The following is a 17,129-nucleotide window of genomic DNA, read 5'->3' on the forward strand; positions in this document are numbered from 1 at the left end:
AGATTGCTTACGTATTATATAGGATCAATCCTCTATTGAATATTACAAGAAATGATTTCTCCGAGGCATTAAGTCAAAATGAAAAAAAAATGATCATGAAAAAGTTGTTCATCAAATTCCGTCCATGTATGTTTACATATAATGCCAGCTGATATTTGGGTTTGATTATTTACATTAGAACCTCATCTTGATCAAATCGACCATGTTAATACTTTTGTATATCATGTTTGTAAGCGGCCTTGTAAATCAGCTGCCGGCCTTCAAAGCCACCGAAGGACACATGAGTGATTACTCCATGAAACTTGAGATGGAAATCATCTCTGGAAATACTGCAAACACAATGGATAATATATATATATATATATATATATATATATATATATATATATATATATATAAAAGAAGATTAGAAGAATATTCTAAAGAGCAGGGTGCATTTTAATGTAATAGTAAAATTACTAATTTAATTAAAATACAGGGAAAGAAAAAGTGCTCGTTTTTCATAAGTTGGAAAGCTACAATAAACATCCATATGAATACTTTGACCTTAGTTGCTGAGTTCAAAAGGCGAAGAATTAAAAGATACATCTGCCTATACTTTTAATGCTAACTTTATTTATGGTGTCTTTTACATATATTAAAAACCCTTCCCAATGCTTTGCTGATGAGGAAACTTTGTTTGTTAAAAATACTATATGTAAAAACTATTGTCCGTGGCTTAATGTCTACCACAATAAAAACATTGTTTTCCGAAACGATCGTACATATTATTGATTTTGTTGTCGTTCCTTCTTGTGAAACGGATTTTTAATTTAATTCTAATTTGAATTTTAAATTATCAATCATATTACTGAATATATATATATATACATATATATATACACATATATATATATACATATATATATATATAATGCTGAACGTCTGTGTGTGTGTCTTGTCACGAATAGGCTCCTATATGGTTGACTATTTAAAAAAAACTGATTACATATAATGATAGAAGATGGATCGAGGATCAGGAATGGGTATGTCTGATCTGGCAGAACGGTGGTTCATGGAAATGTTGGGGTCAGCGTTCGCGCCTGGCCCCTAAAATATGGAAATAAAAAATGAAAAAAAAAACGTTTACAAGGGTTGTTGATATAGATGTACATGAGAATACTTTGATAAGTATGTTTTAACTTAAAGAGGAATGACATAATAAAACTGTGTGGATCTGCGTTCGGCCCGGACCTCCATAGAATGGAAATAGGCACAAACCTTAATAAAGACTTTTCATATTTATCTGTGATAATTATATTTCAGTTTGAAGAAATATGGCATAATAAAATTTTTGGGTGGTCGTTCGAGCCTGACTCCCATAGAATGGAAATATGTCACAAACTTTAACAAGGTATTTTTAGTATAGATCCACAGAATATTGTGATAAGTGTTTCAGTGTGAACAGGTATTGTATAATAAATTATGGGGTTTATCTATTTCATTTTTACTTTAATCGTGTTTTGCTTTGGTTTTGATACCCCCAAATTCGAAGCTATCTCTTTACAACCCTTCCTTTTCATAACCTATCATACTTTCATAAATCAGAGTCCATTTTCTGTAGGCTGTTTTTGAACCCAGTTAACGACGGGTACTTTTGCTAGTATATATATGTACTTGTATGTATAGAAAATGAAATATTAGCTGAAAGCTAGTTAAACTTTTAAAAGTTACGTGAGATCTAGCTAGTTGAACTTTTAAAAGTTACGTGTGATCTGTTTGATTTACACATTCATATACGAAGTCAATTGTCTGAAACATGTGTGTTTTACAACATCCATATGACGACACATTTAATTTCTAGTATTTAAACGATATTTTCCGTTTTAGAATTAATAGCATTCCATAAATATTGTGAAATATTTTACTGGTATTTTTTTTTAAGTTATTCATCCAGAAAAAGGTTTATAATAAAGACCTTACTTTAATAGTGATATAATTTGGATATGTATAAACACACACACACACACACACATATATATATATATATATATATATATATATATATATATATATATATATATGTATATATATTGATGTTTATATTTATATTTACATGTACAGCAAGAAACCTACCGGGAAGATTTACAAGCGTGTATGTACATACAGGATTATAATTATCTATCCGTTTTTTTTAATGTCATTTAGGACTATGCGTGAATTTTATGTTTATGCACGCGTGTAAATGTACGCGTCTGTGAATCTTTGTATGCTCATGTAAAAGGAGAGGTATAAATATGGTAGAAACAATAAAAGTCAAACAATAAGAACAAAGGTGCGATTGTTCAATCTGTCACACATATCAAATATCAAATGTTTGATCAGATATTGTTTTTCTTTCCGCCTGACTATTAGATCAACAAAGACATTTACACGCATACACTTGACCTGCATTGTTTTTTCCCGCCGTGTTCATAGTCAATAGTCGTAACAACTGTTACTTCTGTCTTGGTCTGTTACGTAATATCCGAGCAATAGAAGGCATTTTATTTGTCTTTTAAGTAACTATTAAGATGTTTTACGTATCAATATTTCAGAATAATTGCGCACGATTTACTTATTAATTGTATAACTATACGTGCTTCACTAACTAAAAGGATCAAAGAAGACTTTAGTTTTGTACTAACTCACAAACTGTATATATGAAGAAATAAAGCATTCGATATCTCGTAATTTATTTAATTCGAAAAGAAAAAAAACGAAAGATTTGGTCATTGCGGACATACAAATTTTGAAAACGATCCCATTAAAGAAATAAATCAATAAAAGAAAACGAAAAAATACACCACAAAAACAACAACGAAAAATATGATAATTATGAACAGAGAAAAGTTTGAAAACGCTCGTACTAAGAACATACAATTTTTAAAAAATGAAACAGATGACGCCATCAAAAAGAAGTTGCAATACATGAATAAAGCTTTAAAAATTATTAAAATAATCACTATAAAAATAGTAAATGAGAAACTTTGCAATACAATTGAAAATGTATGTATTACATACATAAGCCATAAGAGAGATTCATATAAGCGAATCAAAGTTTTTCTAAGAATAAAAGAATAGAAAATGTGATCGAATCTATATTTTAAAACAGCCGAAAATTATCTTCCGATGGACAAGATTGAAGTGTCGAGAATTGTGTAAACACTAAAAATAAACAAATTAATAATGTAGATAAAGATTATAATAATTAAAACTGTTTATAACTATCAAATCTATTGTTGTTGTTGTGAATAAAATAAAAATACTAAGATATATCACACCATCCATAAACAACAATCGTTCACTGGTGAAAAATCTTACTTTCTCTGGCGCTTGAATGAGAAATCTGTTCAGGTTCATTTGTCACCGTTTATAATCATTTTGCGTATTTTTTATAACAGCTGATGAATTTTACTGTGATTCGAGTAAAAATAAGCGAGTTATAGATTGTAATAATATCTTTACATTTCAAATATGTACTCTTTCTCTGGTCGGAATTTCAATATATTTTTATGTTTTCAGATTATGTTCTATAGTCAAAAATGGTGCTGGTTAGAACGCGGCGTCACTTTGGCGTGTAAAGCACAACGTTTGTATATATATATATATATATATATATATATATATATATATATATATATATATATATATATATTGCTATTCCTATTACTCTATCGAAACGCAATGGTGGCCAACACTAGATTGTACAATATTTTTTAAAATAGACAATTGAAATCATCTTTCTAGTTATTACAATAGTTATTCATGTGGTTCGCTTTATTTAATGTTAACTTGTAATTACCATGTTTTTTAGTGAAATTGGATCTCCTAGTAAATGCTATTTTTTCACAACGGTCTTTCGTTTGAGTCAGCGATCAAGATGGCAGATTAGACGTGAGAATGCTTATAAGTATAAAATACTATAATTCAAACATAGTCAATAATAAAGTAGTAGAGTGTATGACAAAATACGATACATGCGATTAAAGCTCGGAAATATATACAAAACTGCTTGTTGAACATGTAGAAAATTATACACTGACGAGGATAGTATTTTCATTTTCTAAATCAAGGGGCGGGAAACCTAATGTGTTAGGTCCCACCATCCAGTATAAGCGTTCGCCTCACTTTCTCTTACGGACAAATCCAAATTATCGGAACATATTTATATTAGTTTTTATTTCTATTAGTAATATAATAATATAGAGTGGGCAATAGAGCGATATTCGATCTGTGTTAGTAACTATGAAACAAATGAAAATATAACAATATACATGTCATAATTACTTCATCTAAAAAACATGATGTCTGCATATATATATATATATATATATATATATATATATATATATATATATAGATGTGTGTGTGCGCGCGCGCGTCAAGGGCAGGAGTTCTATTATGGAAACGTTGATTTAATTTGAATAAAATAAAATAAGCATCAAGTGTGGTCGATAGCCAAAGCACAAGGAATTTATATGTATATATATATATATATATATATATGTATATATATACATATATATATGTATATACATATACATATATATACATATATATACATATATATACACATATATATATACACCCACATATACATATATATATATATATATATATATATATATATATACCGTATTTTTGATGGCGTATTTCCACATCCATATATTTTACAAAGATTGGCAATATATGGATAAGAACCTCTATTTTCATACATCAGTGCATATTCTCTTGGCAAATTAATATTTTCTCACTAAGAGAAGCTGGTAAAAGTCTCCTCTTTTCAGTACTAGTTATTCCCAGATGCTTCTACTTCTAGCATTGACCAATTTCGAATATATGCGGTGGTCTATCGAGAACCGATGTAGCTAAGGGATGATAACCGTATCATAAAACCCCGCTCATTTTTTCATAACTACAGAAAGACGTCATTGCTCAAAGACACATACCCATATCAATACCGACCCTTCATCCTGCTGATTCACAATACCAGACAACACAGATAGATACAAAACTGAATTCTTATACGTCGGATATATTCACTTTTTAAGATTTCATAATTGTTGATTAAACAATGTTCAATGTGTTTAGATATACAACATTCTTTTACGATTATATTGCATTTATTACACGCGAATGTTCATATTTGTGTAATATATTACGTCACGTGTTTTATAATCATATCTGTTGTTTTTCTTTATGAGAATATATGAATTACCTGACAGATACGCATAAAAACGGGTTGCTTTTATTTAAAATACAATAAATGTTTTACTATATGCTTCAGAATAGAGAAAACCTCGCCTAATGCAACCAATTTAGCCATGGCATTTACAGAATTAAACAAACACTACAAATACATTAGTTACTTAAACACATGGTGGGTTATAGCGTTGTTTCTGACTTGATAATTCTTAGAAAAGCCTTATATATTAACAGAATTAGAGGTTAATTTCTGAATGTCATTCCTATTCGCATTTACGAATATATGGCATAAAATAATTACTATGACAAAATTACTTAAACTTTTAAACGATTTTTGTCACTTAATAATTTATTATATTTAATTGCATTTCCACCCAAACGAGGCACATTGTTGCTTTGCTGTAGGGGGCTACTATCTGGGGCATAATCTAAAGGGGTACTATGTGGGGAGGTGGGCAGCAATATGTCAGTTCACGTTACACTTGAGCTTCCGCATGTCAGAAACAAATCCGATGGAAATTTTGAACACCATCTCCGGCTAGAGGAGAATACAGACGGAGCTGTAGAAATATAAATAGGAATTCGGAATTTTCTGGTCGATGGGTAAATGCTGAACGTCATTACATGACTTCTTCAAAGCAACTGTTACAACATGTAATTTTCCTGTCGCCCGTGACGTCTTATCCGAGCATGTTAGACAGTTGCATGTCAGACAAAATTGATTGCATGTTACTGATCAGCTATATATATATATATATATATATATATATATATATATATATATATATATATATATATATATGATAATCTGCATGATCATCCATATTTATCCTAATTATTGCATTCGTAAATGCGGGCATGCGAAATAAAATTGGGTATTCATGGTGCGGCTCACATGAAAATCAAATAAGTTCAACAATCCTGTCCCAAATCCTAGTATTCCCATTTTTATTGGCTCAACTTCAGGAATAAAACCTATTTACATGTAAGGATTATTTAATATTATGCTGGCTGTGCCAGAGATGTTACTATAAAACTTTAAATCATTAATAAGATTGCACCTAAATTTACGTTCATGATGGTTTCCAACGTTTCTTTCAAATATCATCGAAGGACCGAAATATCTACCAAATTGTTTATCGTTGGAAATCTTGTCTATAGTAAAAGAACCATTATCTTTTTTTTAGTCCTGTTTTACTTTCAAATAACAATGTAGTGTAGAAAAATATGTCAATAATAATCAACAAAGATAAGATTAAATCCGAGATCTTTTCCGGGTCCTCGACTCCAGTCTATTGATATTTAACTAATATTTAAATAATGCAGATAACAAAATAAATAATTAATCATTGTCTTTTCAAAAGGGTCATGTTATGATGAGCATCAAACATCAGTAGTAATAATAAGTTCACATATTCATTTGTTTTAGAGCTATAATTAAAAAGTAAGAACCATATGCATGACGTAAAAATGCAAAAGAATTTACAGCACAATTCTTCGTCAAAGCAAAACATTCCAACTTGATACCATCCTTCAAATATTATAGGTATATACGATTAAGCACACTTCCTAGTGGTTAGATTAGTATTGAAAAAAAAAGGACAGTTTCTAAAGCTCACAACACAAGCTGGTTAATCTACAGTTCGCACGAATACAACGCGTCATGAAGGCTAATTTCAATAACATTTAGATATTTTTCGCCGTCCATGCACGTCATCCAAAAAGGTATGCAAACCTAATCAGATGAGTATAATGAGTTACTGTCCACGAAGTAATTGACTTCACGTGAACTTCAGCGGTTTTAGCAGTCCATGATTCAAAACAATAAACTGCGACATCTGTGATGAAAATATTGAGAAAAATAAAAATGTCCATACGGCGACACCAACACTAACTTGTTGCAATGAAAAAAAAAACAGTGATTATGCGTATCTCGAAGGGCGTCATCAATGACGTGTGATAAAACCTCCACTCAGAGGGGCTATGCTGAATATAAAGAAATGTTTTACTGCGTGGCTTGCATTCAACAATAATGCTGAAAAATATGTAGATTGTATTTAGAAGATACGAGGATTATTGGCAACCGTGACCCGAGGTTGCCCGGGATTTAATTATGATCAACGAAGGTTTACACTCAAAATTTTTTTTTTCCACTGAAATCCGTTAAATCATCCATTTCTCAATCAAATTAATCAATTGCCTGCTATAGGTGGGAGACCCATCGCTGTGTACAGGGTAAACGCCTGACATGTTTCTTACAGTGACTTAATTCAAAATATATTGTAGTCTACATTGTACTGTAGAGAACCTACGGGTTATTTTATAAACTTACTTTTATATATAAAGTCTTGAATTGAATCAAGTAGCATACTTATATGTCATAAGCAGGAGGTTACAGCGATTAAAACCAATAGTAAGTTATTTGATAAGACTAAAACACGTTTAAAATGATGTTTCTGGTGAGAGCACAATTAAACCATGATACTTGATTTTTAATTTTAAACCGCGGTAGGTTCGGGACTACATCAAGCAACTGATTTAAATAGTGTATAGGCGATTTCACCAATAGTAATGACAGTATTGAAAGTATGGAACATTCATTAATTCTCATTCAATTTCGGACATCATCGGGTCTTCCTGCTAGCGTATTTACATGCATATATATATATATATATATATATATATATATATTGCAAGTCGATTTCTGGTTTAAGAAGACATGTGATTGTTCATAGGAATACCCTTCAAACTCCAGAGGAAGTCAACTCGATGGAAATTGCTCAATTTGTATGCCACATCTGCTTCAAGATGGGCAAATTTGCGGCAGGAGTTCAGAGTCATCTGAGATGGCATGGACCGCAAGATTGTGAGAACTCAATGTGACTGCCATCATCTGAAAAGATGCAGCAATCATATATATATATATATATATATATATATATATATAGTCTTTGAAGTTTTTAACTGTTAAAACTATATAAAAAATATTTTTTTATCATTCGTTAGAAAACTATCTTGTCAGTAAGTCATTTAATCACCTGCAATCACTGCATCAACTCGCTCTCGAATTTACTATAGTACTAATAATTTATTTCTTAAGGGATCATCAGTTGTTTACCATGAAACACTGTTTCGGGGATATATACATATATGTGCGTGTGTGTGTGTATGTGTGTGTGTGTGTGTGGTGTTTATTAAAATAGGCACCTAGCTTTTACACTTACTGATTTTGGTTGAGTTATTTTTGTTTCATACATGATAAGACAGAAACATAATGAATATTATTTAAGCCCATTTCGTTATTCATTAATAGCTTTTTTTTAATTTATATTTCTACAAAGATTTCAGCCCTGTGTTGCTAGGGGGTTTTGGAGGTGTATGTTGAGCAAAAAAAAAAACAAAAAAAAACGGTCAGTTACTTTTTTTAATTTGGCCCCTGTCATGACGCCTTTACGTTTATTATTTGGGGTTCAAATCAAGTTATTAAGTTAGATCCATGTCCAAGAAACCAATATCTAAAATTTCCATTCGTTAGACCCAAAATTGGCGGAGGAGATTGTTAAAGTTCTCCAAGGACAAATCTTTGAACGTTGACCCCTTACCAGCCAAATTCTTGGGCGAAAACCTATCACAAAGATTTTCCAAATCTCAATACCCTGTATATCAAATTTCAAGTCTGTAGACTTAAAATTGACAGAGTTATTGCGTAGGTAAATGTACACACACAGCCACACACACAGACACACCCACAGACACGTTCCGTCATATATATTAATAGATTAAATCAATTAAATTCTATTTTTACGGCCTGTTATTCTTATCTTAAAAATATTTTACTGCTGTTTTCCCCTTACAATCTGAGAAATGATTATTTTGAAGGGTATTAATAGATATTTATAATGATTATGTTTTTATACTGATTGATATTTTTGCATATAACATTGAATGTTATTATACCAGCATAAAATATAATTATGGAACGTCAGCAAGATAGATAGATATTTGTTTTATACGTAACGCATATTGGCAAGCTAAATATATCAAACCTTATAAACTTCGGCAATGTAACGCAAACCTTCATGCGTAATTCACTTATGAATTTTTATTGTGCTTTTATCCACCAAAAACATTGTAGATCGTCAATGACACGTAAAAGAAATACTGCAGTTAGAAAACAGATGTAGAGTATATCCGACACAAGAGCTTGTAGCAATCGCCAGGCGTGTTAAGATAGCTATTCCTTTGTCATACTGAGCAAACTGGAAGTAATATTGGTCGGTGTACCAATCAAAATGTAGCAAAAATAATTTATGCACCGGTAAATTGTGGTTTATAGATATATAACACACTTGCAGGTGTGGCAGCCTCTTCTATATGCCTTTTGTGTAGATATTTCCTCTCATGCCAATAAGTTTCAACGTTGATCTCTGTGCAAGTTTGCTATTAGTCATGGTATAAAAAGTATCTGAAGATTCTAAAAGTAAATGAGTTTTGTTGTTTTTTTACATTATATCTTTTTATTCATTTTTAGTTCAATTCTTTAACTTCTTTCATTTACGTGTAGTTCATCTGTCCTCATCTAAGAGCAAAAGTATTGTGTAATTAGCAAATTACACCATCTCAGACATTAGAAATATCATAAAACATTAGAATATCATAAAAAATATATGTCTGGATATACACTTCTGGCGTACAACCGCATTAGAACTGTCTGCATTTTCGGCGAAGTATAAAAACCTTGACACCTCGCACAAACAAAACAAAATTGATATTAATAAAATTGTACTATGCAGGAGGGTAACAGTATAGGCTGATGGACATTTTCGGAATAAGGCATTTTACACATGTTTTTAATCAAGATTTTTCCATTCATATTGTGATCCTTTATTATATTCATACAAAAATAGATTCCGACTAATAGTAGATGTGACACAAAAATGTTAATATAAGTAAATTCAGTTACAGCAGTTGCTGAAATCTGGTGATTCTAATAAGAACTTACAACGTACTCAACGCTTAGTAACCTCCAGGTTAATAGTAGACAAATAAACCTTTAAAAAAGGAAAGACATAACACCTGAACTCCTAGTCTCCTTATATGAAACATCATTTTAATAAAAAAAAAGGTTTGACTATTTGTAAGCGCCCATATGTTATGATAATAATGACGAGGATAAATTTTCCTTGTAGAATAAAACGGGTCGATGATCGAAGCAGCATTAATAATGACAAACTACGAATGTAAAAATCAGATGTCTTTCATCTATATAGACTCTTCTGAAATAGGATACCTGGATATTAAAAACAATCTAAACGTGGAACTCTAGTCTAACTTTAGTGAATTAAATTGAAACAAACAAAAGCGTATTTAATAACGATGTAACTTACCTTAAAATTACGTGAATAGCATGCACGTCAAGGTCTCTTGCAAAATAAGCATAATTAAATAAAATAATAAGACAGACAACATGAAACCTGTTTTTTCATTGCTTTATTCCACATGTACAAATACAATTTAAAAATAGTTCCTTGAATGTTCGACGAATTTTATGTAACCGGCCGGGAAGAGCGCCGGTGAAACATCCCTCCAATGGCTGCCAGTTCGAGAAAAGATAATTTATTCATAGAAGCTGCGTTTAGATTTAGGCACAGATATAGGGTGGTCGAAAACTGTTTATAGTGGTTGTAGCAAGTTAAATGTTTTTATTGTGAAAATTTGGCAAAGGGGTAATTAGTTGGAGATCAGACGAGCGCTTGCCATGAAATAACGATGGAACAGATATAGTCTCACAACATCCCTTCTGTGTAAAGAAAAAATAGCATCACTTACTAGGTTTCGAAGCCTGTTTTGCCTCCTATGCTGGCAGGATTAAGCCCGGCTTGTAGCTCCATTTACTACTATATTTAAGGATGTACTTGACTCTTATAAAGATTAAGGTTAGCATTCGCAGTAAGAAACTTACGGGAGTGATAGTGATAAAACTATTTATCCAGCGATCTTGGCAGCTGATTATATGTACGCGTTCCACGTCAGATCAGCAGTGAAGGTAAGTCCATGCAGCTTATTAAGACATGCTGCTTCTCCAAGATGAGAGCTATTTATTTCAATCGAGGATAGATAAGACTCAGGCCGATTGTGATAAAAGGAGAGAAGCTTTGTTTTTGATGCGGTAAATTTACCAACCATCGTTTCTCTAAATTAAACAACGTGGTCAATGTCAGGAGATAGATAGATAGAGAGAGAGAGAGAGAGAGAAAGAGAGTAAGAGAGAGAAAGTTGTTTTTGTCATTTACGCTGTTACCATAGATTGTGGTGTCGTCTACATAATTATCTAAGGATGATCTAAGAATGTTATTTGGGATATCATTGATGAAGATCAGGAAGAGGTTTAGTTCTAGGATGGAACCCTAAGGTACGCCAGTGTTAGTATTATAATATTCTGGTTTCTGCAAATCGACGGCTTCTATTATGAAACTATCAGAGAATATGCATAAAACTATCAGACGATCGGCATTTGTAGAGGAATCGCTAAATTCCAGCCCCTTACCCTCACATGCAAACTCTTTTAATAGCCATCACTAAACATATATACATTTCTACCTCTAAGGTATGCATTACAGCTCATTCCTATCCAGTAAGGGATTTAACAGCCTAAGCACTAAGAGGCAGGAATTTAAAAGCCAAAGTACTCAGAAGCAAAGCGATCTGCATTATATAACTGTCTCCTCGAGAGTTTTGCAACGATTAATACGTTATTGAAACGACACTCCTTGTTATGCAAAATGCCCCATGACTCTTACTTGAAAATACCTACAACTTCAACTCTATTCGCACCTACTGAAAACCTGCCCATATATCTATCCACCTAATTTCGCATGACTCAACACCCGCTGTCTTAATTTTATTTTTATTTCGGACTATTAGTCTCATCTTTATTAGTTTTTTTGTTTTTTTTTATCTTTTTATTGGTTCACAACGTTTCGGCCAACTTCCTCTGGCCTTCGTCAGGTGGTAACCGCGACGGATAGGAACTTCGAATCTCCTAACTGCATTCTCAGCCATCACTGCCATCCGTAGCTGTTTTCGTCTCACCACATTTTTGACCAATTACCTCTGGCACGCTTTGGGTTGGATTGAAACCGCTATCTTCAGACAATGTTCATCAGGAACCGTAGAGATTCAACGTCTCTATCAACTGCGCCACGGGCCCCGAAGGGCGATCAAGGTTGGATTCTTTGATCTTATAAATCCACGTTTATTTATTATCTGATCTTCCATAGTCGGGTCCGTACCGATTGGTATATATATATATATATATTATTCCTTAATTGGAAATTTATTTTGAGATGAGCATTATATGTTAATTTTATTTTTATTTCGGACTATAAGTCTCATCTTTATTAGTTGTTGTTTTTTTTTAAATCTTTTTATTGGTTCACAACGTTTCGGCCAACTTCCCCTGGCCTTCGTCAGGTGGTAACCGCGACGGATAGGAATAGTTAGGAGATTCGAAGTTCCTAAATAAACATAGAAACAGATGATCAAGCATTTATGTGCTTTAGACCAAACATGCAACACAATATTAGCTACTATTACTTTCTCTACCGCTCTCCCTCCACTTAGGACTGCGCCATAATAAACAAAGTCTCTGACAGTATAGACACGGCACTGTCCCTCGACACTAGCGCACAAATACATGTATTTCGTGACTTTAATGTCCACCACAAAAACTGGCTTTGATTCTCTACTTACACAGATGCAACGGGCAGCACAACTCATAGCTTCACTATATCTCACTCCCTATCACAAATGGTAACGTTTCCAACCCGTTTCCCTGACCAGCAAGAACAACACGCATCACTTCTAGATCTGTTTTTGACAACAGTTCCCGATGACTGCATAACGAAAGCCCACAGCCCACTCGGGAACGCTGATCATGCAGTGATAATGGTTGAAATCGCCCTAAACTCTAGAGCCAAGACTGAAGAGCCAGTTCTCAAAAACAACGAGATATTATAAAAAGGCTGACTGGGAAGCCATCAGGGAACTAATCAGAGATGCCCCATGGAAAGATATTTTTCTCTCCATGCTTAACAGTGTGCAAACGAGACCACTGAATGGTTCAAAACTGCAAACGAAGCGCATGTTCCCATGCGGAAATTATATAGTAAGCCCCACTCTCCCCAATGGTTTACGTCGACTTGCGCAACTGCCATTGCTCAAAAGCAGCATGCATACCGTAGGTTTAATCGACATAAGTCCAGTTCAAACAAACAGAAGTATATAGAAGATAGAAATAACTTTAAGTAAGTAATAGCGACAGCTAAGAGAGAATTTAGGGAAACCACTAAAAAGCGCATCGAAGCACAAAAACTAGGAACTCGTGACTTCTGGAAAATCTACAACAGTGTAGTAAATAATGGGCAATCAACAATTCCCCCACTAACACACAATCACGAGGTTGTCTCCTCAGCAACCGATAAAGCTAACATGCTTGCCAGTCGGTTTGCCTCAAACTCCACACTGGACCCTTCCAACCACCCCTTACTGACTTTCCTATGCAGACAGACGCCACGCTAGACGATCTGAAAACCACCCCTGCTCAGGTGCATGCTATCATAAAAAAAACCTTGACGCTTCAAAAGCATGTGGACCCGATCATATCCCAGTTGTACTATTAAAAAGTGCTCAGCAGAAGTAGCTCTAGTCCTCTCCAAACAAATGCCTTAATGAAGCTTGCTTTCCGGGCTGTTGAAAAACTGCTTCTGTTGTACCAGTATTCAAGAATTCTGGCGAAAGGACTGACCCATTAAATTATCGCCCCATTTGCCTCCTCACACTTTTTACAAAAATATTTGAGACCTTAATTAACCATGCTCTAGTCCAGCACCTTACAGATGCTAAACTTCTGACTGACAAACAATATGGATTTAGACAAGCCCGTTCCACATCAGACATCCTAACTGTGATCTCTGAACGTATATACCATTCACTGGACAAAGCGGGGAAGGGCAGAGCGGTAGCTCTAGATATATCTAAGGCTTCTGACAGGGTATGGCATGAGGGTCTCCTCAGGAAAATTAGATCATATTGTATCACTGGTAGAATAGTTAACATAATTAAATCCTTCTTAGATAAGAGAAAAATCCAGGTTGCCCTCGACGGTCATACATCTAACAATGTGATATAAATGCGGAGGTGCCCCAGGGTTCTATCCTTGGACCTCTATTGTTCCTTATATTCATAAATGACCTCCCGGACAAAATTGCCTCTGAGATGGGTATATATGCTGATGACACTACACTCTATGGCAGACCCGACAGAAAGACGAATGAACACATTTCTAAAGAAATGGCAGACACACTAGAGGAAGACATCCAATCTGTGGTGGAATGGGGACAAAAGTGGTTGGTCGCGTTCAATGCTGCCAAGACTAAGCAAGTTTCATTCAATAATTACAAGAAACCCTCTCTACCACCTATGGCAATGACCAACAACTCTTTATCTGAGAGTACATCTTTCAAAATCCTTGGTCTAACGTTCACAGGAAACATGAGTTGAAACAATTACATTGAAGGAATTGCCAGGGCCGCTGCAAGAAAGGTTGGCTCTCTCTACCGTGCTAGAAAACTACTAACACCCGAAAGTATCCTGTACCTCTATAAGGCCACCATTCGCCCATGTATGGAGTATTGCTGTCACATCTGGGCTGGTGCATCTGCTACTAGTCTCTCGCTCCTTGACAAGCTTGAAAAGAGAGTCGCAAACCTGATAGGCCCTGAACTGGCATCTAAGCTTCAGCCTTTGTCCCATCGACGAAATGTTGCATCCCTCTGCCTTTTCTACAAGTATTTTAGTGGTGAATTCTCTGACGAACTTCAATCACGACAAACCTGATAGGCTGCTAAATCCCACACACACACTGTAGAGATCTCTAGATGTAAAAAATCTTTTTACTCCAATAGTTTCTTCCCCAGAACCGCTAGACTCTGCAATTCCATTACAGATCCCTGCTTCCCCAACAGTACTTACGTGCAGAAGTTCAAGTGTAACGTGAACCGACATCTTGCTGCCCAAATCCCTACATAGTACCCTAGTAGTTCTTGCCCCTTATAGTAGCCCCTACACCAAAGTGGCAATTTGCCTTGTTTGGGGTGAAAATGTAATAAAAAAATTGAAAGATGATTAAATAATTTATGTGACATTTCCAGCTTATTCGTACCTGACAATCTTGTTAAGTCGAACTTTATGCTGTATATAAATCTTTGGTAATGCAAGAGCTATTGCCCTAGAAATAGAGCTCATGTTGAGAGAATTAACTAATTCTCTGTGGTATTAAAGTTAATGTTAGAACATCAGCTGAAATCATGTATAACGTAAAACATATTGCATGTCACTGTACAGGTTATTTCGCATGAGGTGGTTAAACACTTCTCTAATTATCAGATTCCAATTATTTACTCATGACACACAGGGAAATGATTAAACTGTATTGAGAGGCAGATAACATATCCAATGACTTTTTAAATTGGAAGCAAACTGATGTTGCTCATTGTGTTATAAAGAAGTTCTCCTTAAGACAACGTTTAAACAGCTTTGTAAGTGGAGAAGCTAGTTTCGGTTTAAACTTTTAATAGCATACTTTTTGGTGGATCGACACTTCATCTCCATGAAAATTTATTATCCGCTACACTTTAATATATATGTAGATATACATATATATATATATATATATATATATATATATATATACATATATACGTATATATGTATATATATGTACATATATACGTATATATGTATATATATATATATATATATATACATAGATGGATAATTGGATAGATTGATAGATATATATATAAAAACAGATGCATATATGCTCACGTGTACGTATTTATCATATGTATCCATTAGTGATGAGTACCTTCATCTTTTTTCATTCATCCATTATCTGTCCTTCTCTATTTCCGTTATATATATATATATATATATATATATATATATATATATATATATATATATATATATATATATATATATATATAGGGAGAGGTAGACAGGCAGATAGACTGAACCGAGTAAGACTGAAAATGATAGAGAGAGAGAGACAGAAATAGAAATAGAAAAAGAGACTTATAGCTATTTTATACGCAAATATATATATATATATGTATGTATATGTATATATATATATGTGTGTGTGTGTATGTATTTATATTATATAAATATATAAATACGGATCAGCATAAGTCTTATAAATGTGAAATATCATTAAAAATCTAGCTATCTCGATTACGCAGGTCAGCAATAATATGCTGTGCACGTTTTTCTAGCTCGTTTATGATGAATTAAATGCCCTGAATTTAAACATTCCATCTTTTTACGTCTGAAACTTAAGTTGTTATGTTATAGCCTTGTGTCATAATTGCGTTTTTGTTCACATTTGTTAAACATTTTAAGAGAAGTTGATGGAGGCAAAATGCAATGTTTTTATTAGAAGATTTTATTTTAATGACAATACTTAATCATGTACGATAGTGTGATTATGTGGAAAAGGGAATCATAAAGGCCTAACACGTCCCAAAAATTGTGCACGAAGAAGAACTTGCCTGTGCTGGAAGACATTTGTGTTCAGCAAAGAAAGAAACGTCATCAATAACCCCATACTGAAGAGAGACACAATACATTTCCGAACGCTACACATCAAGCTAAGTTTAATCCAGATGTTCGCAAAAGCTCTGGAAAGGATAGGGACTGCTTAACTTACCTGTGCCAAATTCTTCCAGAATTGGTAAGAGATGTTGAGATCTGGCATATTCGATGGTCCTCAGACCTAGCAGTTCATCAGAGACCCAGTTAGAAATCTCAATGAACAAAGTAGAACTGGACTCTTGAAAGAT

The 17,129-nt window shown here is 33.6% G+C and overlaps 1 protein-coding gene across 1 annotated transcript in view; it reads right to left on the reverse strand.

Annotated features, from left to right (window-relative positions):
• LOC145288081 (uncharacterized) overlaps positions 1 to 17,129 on the reverse strand; it is a 703,760-nt gene that overhangs the window by 589,340 nt on the left and 97,291 nt on the right. The window lies entirely within an intron of this gene.

Source organism: Euprymna scolopes, chromosome 11 (assembly GCF_053919585.1).
Source record: "Euprymna scolopes isolate OS-2025 chromosome 11, ASM5391958v1, whole genome shotgun sequence".
NCBI classification, from domain to species: Eukaryota; Metazoa; Mollusca; class Cephalopoda; order Sepiida; family Sepiolidae; genus Euprymna; species Euprymna scolopes.